The sequence below is a fragment of the Cyprinus carpio genome, unplaced genomic scaffold (assembly GCF_018340385.1).
Source record: "Cyprinus carpio isolate SPL01 unplaced genomic scaffold, ASM1834038v1 S000006696, whole genome shotgun sequence".
In the NCBI taxonomy this organism is placed as follows: domain Eukaryota; kingdom Metazoa; phylum Chordata; class Actinopteri; order Cypriniformes; family Cyprinidae; genus Cyprinus; species Cyprinus carpio.
This window is the reverse complement of record NW_024879308.1, coordinates 363,568-375,675: the sequence shown is the minus strand read 5'-3', so window position 1 is coordinate 375,675 and position 12,108 is coordinate 363,568. Positions and strand designations below refer to the sequence as shown.

At 38.5% G+C, this 12,108-nt stretch overlaps 1 pseudogene; it reads right to left on the bottom strand.

The window, feature by feature from the left end:
• Nucleotides 1–6,371: 6,371 nt before the first annotated feature.
• LOC109052164 lies at nucleotides 6,372–9,228 on the bottom strand (annotated as a pseudogene).
• Between the last annotated feature and the right edge of the window lie 2,880 nt (nucleotides 9,229–12,108).

The following is a 12,108-nucleotide window of genomic DNA, read 5'->3' as shown; positions in this document are numbered from 1 at the left end:
AAACTGGTGGCGTTAATGCTGCCCCTTTCCACAGGCTCGGTAGACCGGAGCTAACTCTGAAACTATATCACTGCTATAGGCCCACAGCGCCAAAGAAACATGGGCTCGACCGCGGTAAACACGCCGAGAGTCCTTCGGGCGAAACTCGCATTTGACCCAGCGGTGAACACTGGTAGCCATTCCATTGAGATGGAATCGCTATTCCACCCACACACCAAGAACTTAAACGACTCTCAACATGGCAGCTAAAACCCCTGGAGGAATGAATGCGCTCTGGCAGCAATGCAGCTTCCTTGTGTAATATAATCTTCAGCCTGGCATGTTCCCATTATCTGTCCTGATCCTCAAGGCCGTTGTTGCTTCACTTTTGCCGTAGGCCACTTCGAACTGCCTGATCGCCACCAAACCAACCCAGACTATGTGCGAGGACTGTGCACTCAAAATGAACTTAGCATTATATTCACCAATCCCACGATAAAGAGCGTGTAGCGGTAGATTACGCACCACAGAATGTTTTCACAGGGCTCTACAGCTTACAGCACCCCTTTACACAAATGATCCAATAAGAACATCTTCAGTCTGCAACTCGAGGGTGTAATACCCAGTGCAACGTACGACGTGAAGACTCACACCCCCTGAGCGTACGTTCGTAAGCACCTTATGATCAAAGCACCCTCGTGCCGGCCTACTAAATTAAAATTTGTCGTTGTTAAAAGTCCAACCTTGTCCACAATTCAAGAAAGGCCATGCCATCTGACCTTAAATCAGTTAAAAACAACACAGTTAAATAAAAGTGGATGTGGTTTCGTACTTTGCCTCCTCACTCGACCAGGGGTTTATTTTTTATAGATGCTCAAATGGACGGGCAATAAGTAAATTAATATGAGAATTAATGTAGGGGCAAAAGGAACCGTTCCCGTTGAGGGAGAATGACTCACTCTCTTGTTGGAAGGACATATGACATGGCAAACATGGCCTGCAGGCCCCAGTTGACTACACGCAAACACGGCAACAGGAGTACAGAGCGCCTGTACGAGAGGCGAGCCGCCATTTCACATTGACCGGGCAGGTTCTTCTTAAAGCAAGCGTTTGGACTCGATTGATGCTCGTCTGTGAAAACTCCTCTGGAGCAAACCTAAGAAGCCGATGATTGAGCAGGAGCAAAAACAGGACGGTAAATAAGCCAGTACATGGTTCTCTGTGCATTCTTAGTTAAGAAAATAGAAAGTACAAAATTATAATAAAATTAATAATAAAAGAAAAATATTTTAATAGAACTATAAAAGGTCAAATAAAAACACAAGACAATCAGTTAAAAAAAATACTAAGAAGGGGGAGACAATAAAAGGAGTTCCATAAAAAGTCACTGGAATTTTTTTTTTTTGAGACAAACAAAACAAGTTTAAAATTTTGACAAGAATGCTCTATGGAGAGTCTTTGCAATTGCACCGCTTGTAACCTTGCGCAGCCGAGCTCTGACACTATCAGCGGCAAAAGGAGCGGACAAAAAAAATGAGATAAGCACGTGGCCTGTTGGCTGCGCCGTCTAAACAACACCATGACTGGCTGCTCCATTCCTTCTCTGGGTAGGTACGCCAATAAAAACGGGAGGTATGTAAGCTTTTATGACAGGATGCAAAGGTCTCTTTTGCAAACAGCAAAAGAACGTCGGAAGTAAAGCCCAGCAGGCCTGATCTGCACCCTTCAGTCATGCATAATGCCTGACCTCAATCTCATCACGTCACCCTGGGCACACTACAATGGAGCTCTGCTTTATTGCCCCGACAACTTCCACCCTCGGCCTTGATCATCCCCATGAAGCCTTTTTTTGTATTTCTGCGTCCGACCCCAGGGAAGCTTCCGTATTCTGTGGACGGCACAGTGTTTCCTTTCATTTTTACTGTCACGGGAGCATTTTGTTCTGCAAGCTGTGTCCTCCCAGCGCTGGGATCACCTGCTGACTCGGAGCCCTGTGACGGTTTACTTATTGAACAGCACGCATTCTGTTGCAAAAAACGCAGGCACACTCGGATTAAAACCATTTTAGAGACGTCATCAAGGGGATTCTGTATTAAATCAAGAAAAAACTCAACGCTACGGTGAATAATGAGTAAAGGTGAAGCGTCAACAGGGAAAAGATATTTTATTCACACTATAAATCAACAATTTTACCATGAATTTATTGACTAGATGCGAGTGTCAGAAAGAAATCATTACACTGTTCACGCGATGTGCGGAACAGAATTGGAGAAGGAAAAGCTCTGGCTGTCAGAATTTGTGGTGCTTTAAGTCAAACTGCAAAAACACAAGATTTTTTTTTTATTTATTTATTTTTTGTTGTATAGGTTAATGATTATGGGGGGGGAGGGTAAAAGATATGCTGAAGGTCATTTCTGCCACAAAACAAACTACACATAATGCATTTGGTGACACACAATATTCATGACGAGATACTTCGATATCGAGAAATAATGATAAAAGAAAGTTAAAAATTATAGACGTCATAATAAAAAATACACTATAGAGACACTAAGTCCATAGTATGAGCCGGTAAATGTTTCAATTATGACATTCTAAGTTGGCAAATTATGAGATATTATGAGAAATAAATTCAAAACTGAGGAAGAAAGTCAAACTGACTAATGTGATTAATGACTTTTTATTATCATAATTTATGATGGTAATGTCCCACACATTTAAGCTTTTTAACTCTTTGTCTTCTAATTTTAGTCAGGTTTTCAGTTAGAGTGTAAATGGACACCGTTAAAGCGACTGAATTGGACGAGCCAACACAAAGACACAACGAAGTGAAAGAAGAGTTCAGTTTCTACATTATTACGAACGTGAATTGCCAGGAAAATATGAAGGCTGTATGAGTGTTTCTTTTATAATCCCACTGCAGTTTTACTAGGTTTGCTGTCATGATAGAAAATATCACACACTTGTTTACCTCATTAAATAAATAAAACAAGTCTCATAAACGTAGCTCTTACTTAGTCTTAGGTGGTGACTGAACTTACAGAAATGTGTGTCTTAAAATGACAGTTATAAGGGGGTAGCTAGTTACTGGTCCCAAGAAAGTTTATTGCATTAATTAAAATTACTATCTCTCGAGTTTCACTTTGCAAAAGCTACAGTATAGGTTACCAAAACAACTATTAAAATTAAAGAGCAAGGTCCTAATGAGTATGATAGTTGTGGTTACGGGGCAGCCTTTATCCACGTGCCAGCAAACTAAAACCATAGAATCTCTGTGCTAACAACAAAGGCTTCGGATTAGGAGGGACTGATTCTTCCGCTTTAAAAATCACTGTCAGCACACAGCTGGAGAAGCTGCGGAGTAACGTTTGCGTGTGTTTTTGATACCACAACTTAGCGCCAAAAAATCGTGCAGTGAGAATTAGCCATGGAGGCTACAAACACAGACATGAGCTAACAGTGACACATTCATACGCATTTCAATACGCTTACACGGTGATGTGACCGGCCCCACGCTATGACCACAGGGTCGGGACAGTTGTATCTGACGAGGTGCTATTCACTCACAATTCTCTCTGTGATGATCTTCTTCTTCTAACACTCATAAAGAATGGTAGTCAAAGCGGTCCGCCATGTTGGGCGATCCGTAGGGACGCTCTATGACGTCTTCGGCACGGCGCCCCGATGACGGAGCGATCAACTGGGCACTCCGCACGAATAAATTACAAAAGGGCCAACCTGAAACTCTTCAATGTACTATCGTTTTCACACAGAAAGTGAGGGAGTGTTGATGGCCTTATTAAATTTAGAGGTGCTGAAATAAAGTAGCTATTTGAGCTGCACTGAAATGTAAACTTCTGTTCTTCCTATGAGGTTTTTATAACGTGGCGATTTTGTGTAGTTTTTTTTTAGCAATGAAACAATACGCCTACTTAAAATTTAGGCCTAAATAAATAGACAACAATTTTAAAAACATCACAGTGCGTAACACATAGGAGCACATTTAGGGCTTTGTGGAAGCCGAATATATGCGGTTTGCGATTTTTTTGACAGGGGCCTCCATTTATAGGCCTTTTTCCAAACAATTTAAAGAAAATATATTTGTTCTGATTCCCGTTTCTTGGGTGGTAATATTGAATTAGGCTATTGATATTGATATTTTCCCTGGCCAATTTGGATGTTAGATACAGTAGGCCTAATAGTTTGTTGTGATATTAAACATAAAACAACAAGCCTCACAATAAAAGGGATTTGTGCCTACTAATGCATTAATTGTAATAAAAGTCCATGGGACACCCATAGGATTTATGGAACTGTGTTCATTTAAAGATAAATGCAAAGCAGTGAAACCGCAAACCCAGTCCTTCTTATTGCTTGTATTATCAAACTGTGTGATTTTTTTTGTTTCAATTTTTAAATACCTAAAAACCATAAATAACAAGCAGGTTACAACAGAAAAGCACTTTGGTCACACTGATGACCTGCAGTGTTTAGCTGAAGTGCTGCAACTTTGCAAACCTGTTGTGTTAGAAATAAAAATTTATATTTATACAGATTTCCCTCCCAAAAGGCTTATTCTGTGAAGATTAACTCGCATTGAAGGTTCCTGACAGACACTTTGTTTATTGGTAAATCATTTTTAACAGATTCAATGACACAGTCCCTGTTCGATCACAATTTAGTTTTGAGACATTATTTGTAACTTTTTTTTTTTTTTTTTTGGAAAAAATCGCGCTAACCGTTAAACTTAAAATTGCTTAAATGGGTGCTTATAACAAATGTAGGCTACATAATAAGTGACGCCAAAATAAGCCTTTTTCTGTGTTGTTGTTGTTGGTTATAATCATCCAACTTCAATTCAATAGGCTACTGCCATTTGTACAGAAACACTAGAACTATAGAACTTAACAAATTTTAAATTGTTCAGCCTTAATTGAAAAACAAGCCCAAAATACCAGTGTAGCTAGGCCTATACCGAGTTACGGTGGTTTCACGGTTTTAAAAGGCGAAATTAAAGGTAAATGTCCTAAACCAGATTGACCATACTAATGGCCTATATTTCATTTAGTTTAAATAGCCTTATTTATCAAGACAGGATTTAAAAAAATCATATTGCAAAATTTTGTTTCTATTCTAGGCCTATCATACTGAGTTGAGAATACAAAGTTTAATAACGTTTGTTAGGAATGTGAAACCTGACAACATAAAACAGGTGAAAAAAAAAGGGCAGGCTTCCAAACACCCCCTTTTCGCTTAGGATGTCGCTATGGACACAAACGTCTGTAGCATAAAACAGCACCCCGGCCCTCGCAGCGTCATCCGGGTTTTACACAGACAAATACAAAGTTTAAACAGGCCACGGGGGTAAAGGATCATTTCTACATACCGAGAAACGCTATGTACTTGTAGTAGTTTCATTTTATGTACCAAACATTTAATACACGTAACCAACATACAGGAAACTGATGATATTATATCTTAATTGAGCAAAAAACACCAAACAAACCATTAAAATATTGAGTCTCTGGATCAGACGATCCAGACGTTTTTTTTTTTTCGTTTTCTCATTTGAAAAAAGCTATTCTATTTAAAATTCAATATTTGAAGAGCCTCCAGAATTATACGTTGCATTTAAGGACGTGATTCTTCTGTGGGTAATCCACAACGCGCGCCTTGAGTTGATGCCTGTCGTGTAATAAGTTTGTAAGTCAGTTTTGTCCACGCGAGCGGTCCAGCTTGCGGTTCTGTTGTCCTTTCAGCGTGTTGGAGTTGCTTTCAGTTGTGAAAGTTGGTATCTTTCAAGTTCGAGTTCACTGAGGTGACAGTAACTTTGCTGTAGTGTTCCTCATAGATGTGCCAGTAATCAAAAACCTACAAGCGTTTCATTCCTGGGGGTGGGTGGTACAGCTTCTCCCCTCCCCCCCCCCCCCCCGAGAACCGTGTATGTCTGACGGACTCAGTGGAACCGTGGCACCTCCGGTACGGTTTCAGGGGACTGACACAGAACCGTGCTTGGGATCGCTGTGAACTGATCCTCTGTCGCTGCGCGCCGTCAGACCACACTCCCAGCTTCTTTTTGATTAATTTCCTTTCCTTTAGCTCTGCGGTTCATGAAACCAAATCTTTACCTGTGAAGACAAGAGACAAAACGGTTTATAGAAGAAAGAAACTTCTATATTTTTTCAACTTATTTCGTGAGATAGGAAAACTAATTATATCTAAGTAACTCCCCCCCCACCATCTAAAGGTGAAGTCTATTTGTTACCTGTTCTTAGAGCACTGTGCTGAAAAGCCCGAGGTTTGACTGCCAATGCCGGATTTTCGTATGATGATTCCGTGATGTAGCGATTAAAATGATAATTCTTTCTCAAGCTCCAAATGACAATTCTTGCTCAAGCTGTTTCCAATGGTCCTGTGTACACCACTCGATATTTCTCGATTCGTTCTGTTTGCCTAAGAAATAAGAAATGAATACCCCCATGAATTCAAGTATGAAAAACATATATGTTGATAAAATGAAGGACATTTGTCATAAAACACTGGATACCAGAGATTCAAAATAATAATCAAATAATAACCAATTAAACGTCGTGCGTAAACTGTGTGATACTGCTATTAATAATATTTGAAGCAGGTAGGAAGAAACTTGTGGCTTTGTAGAGATTATAAATTTCCATAAAATTATATTTAAATTATTTTTATCATACTTGACGTTCTTCTCTTACATGTATGTTGCATTTACAATCATTAGGCCTATTACTTATCCCTCATTGCAACGTGTATTAAATTTGGAGATGACTGACGCGAATGTGGACTTTAACTACTCACAATCGCATTGTTCCCTCTCAGTAACCTCGTAAGTTTTTATATACATTGCTAGATATGCAACTTTGAAACTCTCTGATCTTCGTGAGAGAAGATATTTTGATGAAACAAACTGGCAAGAAGAAAGAGGACGCCCCAAAGACAGTAACATAAGTGCACACGAAGGTGATCTAACAACGAGACAACTACAAGTCTCTACAAAGAAGTTTACGAGTGCGGGATATTCGCCTTTTATACCCTCAAATTAATCTGTTCCTCCACAACCAAGAGGCCAGCGTGTCCTGGACTGAGCTCATTGTTTGATGGAATGTTGAGACAGTACAAGCTATATAGGGCCTGACTATACTAAAAAATAATTATTTATGTAGCCGCCTGCAGAAGCGACTAAGGAACGCAACGAAGGATATGTTTATTTTTTTAATAAGGCTGCCCCTCCTTATTTTTTTCCCCCCCCCTTCCCCCCCCCGCGGTTGTGTAACACAGGTCACTATAGTGAAGCTCTGACCTGTCTAATAAATAAATTTGTTTTAGCACCCAGTAGTTTGGATTGCTTTTTGGTTGTCGTCATTTGTGAATCTTAACGAAAAGATCTGGACTGTAACACTTGAAACCCCCTAGAGACCGATGTTGAGTCGTAATGGTAAAATACTGGGACCCTATTAACTACCTTTCACCATGTCATTTTTCCCACAACTGTCAGTTTTTTTCAGCGCATGAGCAATTTAGTTAAGAAATGAAAAAGGTACAGTTCCTCTTTATTACACAGTACTAGGTAGTCTGGTAAACTTTGGACGTGCACTTTCTTTGCTTCGCTGCAGTGGTTTGTAAACATGCGTCACGGATGACAGGTGGAGAACTTTCCCTCCTTTCCCATCATGCTGCTCTAGCTGAAATTTGTCAACTCTTTGAGGTAATAGCTAACCCTCTCCAGCGTAAGCAGCAGACCCCAGAGGAACCGACGCGATGCCGCATATCAAAGTGGAAAAAGGCTGTTTTGTTTTTGGAAAGAGTCGCCGCCCTGATATACAGAAATAACCCTCAAAACCTGAGACCATGTAACAGGGAAAAAGTAGACCTCACATGTTGTTTTACAGGGAGTCGCTACATTATCATCACAACGTTGACCCTGGCGCCAAATATCCCAACAAACCTCATTTTTGCCCCCAACTATTTGGCCCATGCGTAACGGAACTAATTATACTGAATATAACTCCGATATTCGTTTTTTTTTTTTTTAAGGACTGCCACAAATTTTCCGCACCGAATTAAGTTAGTGAGTGTGTAACACACTATTGCCCATTTCTCTAAGGCAAGCCTTACTATTTCGTAATATTTTTGGTCAGATGTAGTCCCTATGTCCTACACAATGTAATTTATTATCCTTACAGCGATTTTGTCCCTTTTGCAAGATTCTTTTGTCCTAATATTAAAACCAAAATTAAGTTTTTGTGCAAGCCTTGTGAGATTTTGTAGACATGTTTTTTCCTAATCATGATTAATCATGAGTGGTGTGTGTGTGTGTGTGGTGCGTGTGTGTGGCTATACTACCTATCCTATATATATATATCATATAATAATATATATATATATATATATATATAAACTTTTACACATTCTAGTAGGCTATAACCTATGTAAATTGGGGAGCATGATTTAAATTTGGTAATTTTTTATTCTGCCTGCATCGAGAAAATGGATATAAGCGTGAACTTACTGTCATTTTGTACGTTTCGATCACTGATTTCAAGACCTTAAAATTATTGCGCAGTTTGCATGTTTTAAGATTACTTCATAAAAAAAGACAATATTTAAACGTTTTGCTTTATGCGTATTATGCCATATATTTTAAATTCTCAGCAAGCTTTTATTTTATTATATTTTTATTATTTCTTTATTGAATTAGATTTTATTTTATTGAATTATATAAATATTCAATGAATTAGATTTTATTGAAAGACATTTGTTGGCCTTACCGCGTTGATGAGGACTGCAACGGTTTTGCTCATCCACTGATAGGAATTGCGTCTTTCTCCTCTCAGGTGAAAGCTGGCCCACAGAAATGTTTTCAGGTGGTGGAGGGGCAGCACCCGCTGATCCCGGCCCGTGCATGGCATTATATCTGACGAGCAAAGCTATTCCCGGAAACTTGTCCCGGGGGATGAACCTGCTCATAGGTGCAGAAATAGTGTTTGGAGGTCCCAGCTGTAGGCGCCCCAGTCCTCTCTCGGTGCGCCGTAAGGAGGGCCCCATGCTCCCCGCTGACTGCGCGTGTGTGTCCATGTTGGGCACATGATGGTATCCTGTAAAATCTGAATACTGTGGTGTGGAGACAAAATTCTGTGGTGGAAGACTGATTCCAGCTCTTCGCACGGATCCTTGGTGCTACATGCTTCCCTCTTTATCCAAAAGGTATCCAACGTACATGATTCGAAAGAAATACCCCTAAGAAAACTTTTTTAAGGCAACATGCCAGCATTACATCAAGCCAAATATCACTCACAACACCAAGGCCTGACTCAATACTATTTATCTCACGTGTGGTTAGTCCAAAATGATCTCCACACCCCCGCCCACGGCGACGTAGCGAAGGCTTGGACGTGCTTCAATCAAACATGATGTGACTCTGTTGTCAAGGTGGTGGTGGCTAAGGATAACCCAAGCCCTCCTGACGTCAGCCACGACTTTCAAAACCTCTCGATTTGCATGCAAATGACCAGCCAATAACACCACCCAAGCCCTCAAAGATTCCCTTAGCGCCAGATTTTTGCATCACCTCAGACTTACATGCACCTAAAATCACTTCTTCAATGTTCATCAGTATTCAATAAGCTTAGTTATAGACTGTAGATGACTTAAGGAGTCAAACACATTAAGTTCAAAACCATTCTTCTCTCTTTTTTTAAAAAGACAATTTGCAAAGGAGCTTTGTCAGATCTGTCTCAGTTTGACTTCAAAAAAGTCCTTTAAAGAAAAAAAAAAGTTAACCAAACAAGCAAATAACTTGTATAACTTAACTAATAACTTATTATATTTTATATATATATGTTTTTTATTTTTTTTAATACCAATCATTATATTTGATTATAAATGTTTTTATTTGTTAATATAAATTAGGCTGTATATTATATTGAATTTTATTTAATTACACACGCGAAAACACAACAACAGCAATGACTTTTTTTTTATTATATATTTTATCGTAAAAATAAGTGTTGATCATAAAAGTGAAATGAGCTGTGACGTGCTTATAGGCAGGCAGCGTCATTCGGCGATTAAGGGTCGCTTGAACAGTTTTACTGTGCTCTCTTCTCTCTAATGGAGCTCAACCTGTGGATATGGGAACGTCACATCTGCATAGTACCCATGCCACTTTCTCGCCTTCAGAGTCCATGCGTAGGCTATTTGTTAAAGGATACTATTGTAAAAGAGGTGCAAAGCGGGAGAAGGTGTCTTGAAGTAAGGCGAACTTTTTACATTCCGTATCCCTCACACCATAACACTCTCGGGTCACACTTCACAGCTAATTCCGGTTTATGGAAATAGGTGAGGTAGTCACCTACAGTACCCATGCGACGACAATGTGTCGTGCGTGTCGGCCCTGTAGTCGAAATATTTAACGAGTTGTTAATTCTTTTTTACCTGCGAGGTTTCTGGGGTATTTTAATCATTAACATATGCAGACAGTAGCCTGTTCAGGCTTGACTCTCTTGTCCCAGATGTTACATTAAGAAAGGGACAGTACATTTCATCTGAAAATATATGTGTTTGGACTTTATTTACTATAAATGACTAAAATTTATAGATTTTATAAATTAAATTCATTTTACATTCGTTTACTATACAAAGCATTATATATATATATATATATATATATATGATATATCGTACTATATATATAATATATATATATATATAGTATATATATATATATGAAAATATTAAAAAATATGTTTTATATACTGCTGTTTTCCAAAACTGGTGATTTGAGCTTTTTTTATTTAATTTAAAGTCTTTTGCTCTCATAAATGCATTTTTTTAAAAATACAATTACTTTGTAAAGCTTTTCCAATAATACACTGGCATAAAATGCATGTATATTAATTTTACACATTGTTAATAAGATGTTTTAAAAATGATTTTAACTCATCAATTTAGGGACCATTCACGAGACATTTGCAATCATTTTCAAGAAGGCAATGCATAAACCCATGTCTCATCTTTATAAAGTGATATACTGTAACAGATTACTAAATTCATTTTAGTTTACTGTTTGTTCACTAAACTTTTGAAAAACAAACATCTGATCATGGATTTCCATCATAGATCATCACATGTCTGTATGATACAGTGAACTATGAAAAAGTAGGACAGTTTTTGGCAGATTTGTGATGATGCACAGATAAAACCTTTATGCAATCTGTTTGTTTTTATGCTACAACCCTCATAACATAAATATGTCAAAACGATATTTAATGTGATTTTCTGTGTGGTGTAATGATTAACCTTTGAACATAGCAAGGAACTGCATCTCCCTTAAACGTGTCCTACAGTTACAGCGAGACTGATCATCAAATCAGTGCTTCAAAGTTTATAAAGTACAAAATGTGTTTTGCTACAGTTTCAATACTGCAGCACATCATAATTTATAGTTTTCTTTCTATAAAAACTGATTAAAAACAATAAAGATGATGATATGAAATTAAATCTATACCCCTACTGGAAAAATCATGTTATATCAGCTTGAGCTGTTTTTTTTAGAAGTCTGAGGTGGTCTACTGACATACAGCCCAAACAAAACCAACTATGATCACAACAACACCAGAGTCCAGCTTATCCATGTTCCAGCTTGGACCAGTTAGTGACCTCATGTCTGTGCTATGCTAGTGTATAGCTATAATCAAGCTATTTGGAAAATATGCAGGCTTTTAACTGTTGTAATGACATGATTCATGTTAGCTTGCCTTGAATGATCCAGAACAATAAAAAAAAAGAACAGGTTTCACATGGTGACAGATATTCATTTATAAAAGCGTGTAAGTCCATGCTATCAATTAGATGCAAGCAAGAAACACATTCCGTGAGCACACACGTTGCTGATGCAGGGTAACACAATACAGAAAGCGACAGGTTGGTTTGGAGACTCAAAGCGCAGCGCAGCGAACGGGCCCTCTGCTGGTCAATCAGCTGCAAGAGCGACTTAAAACCTAGCGAATTAAAACGTAGTTTAAGACACATTTTCTGACATTTATGGTACAACACGTTATTTCTACAAAAAATCCTTTCATTTTTTAATGAAATTAAGAG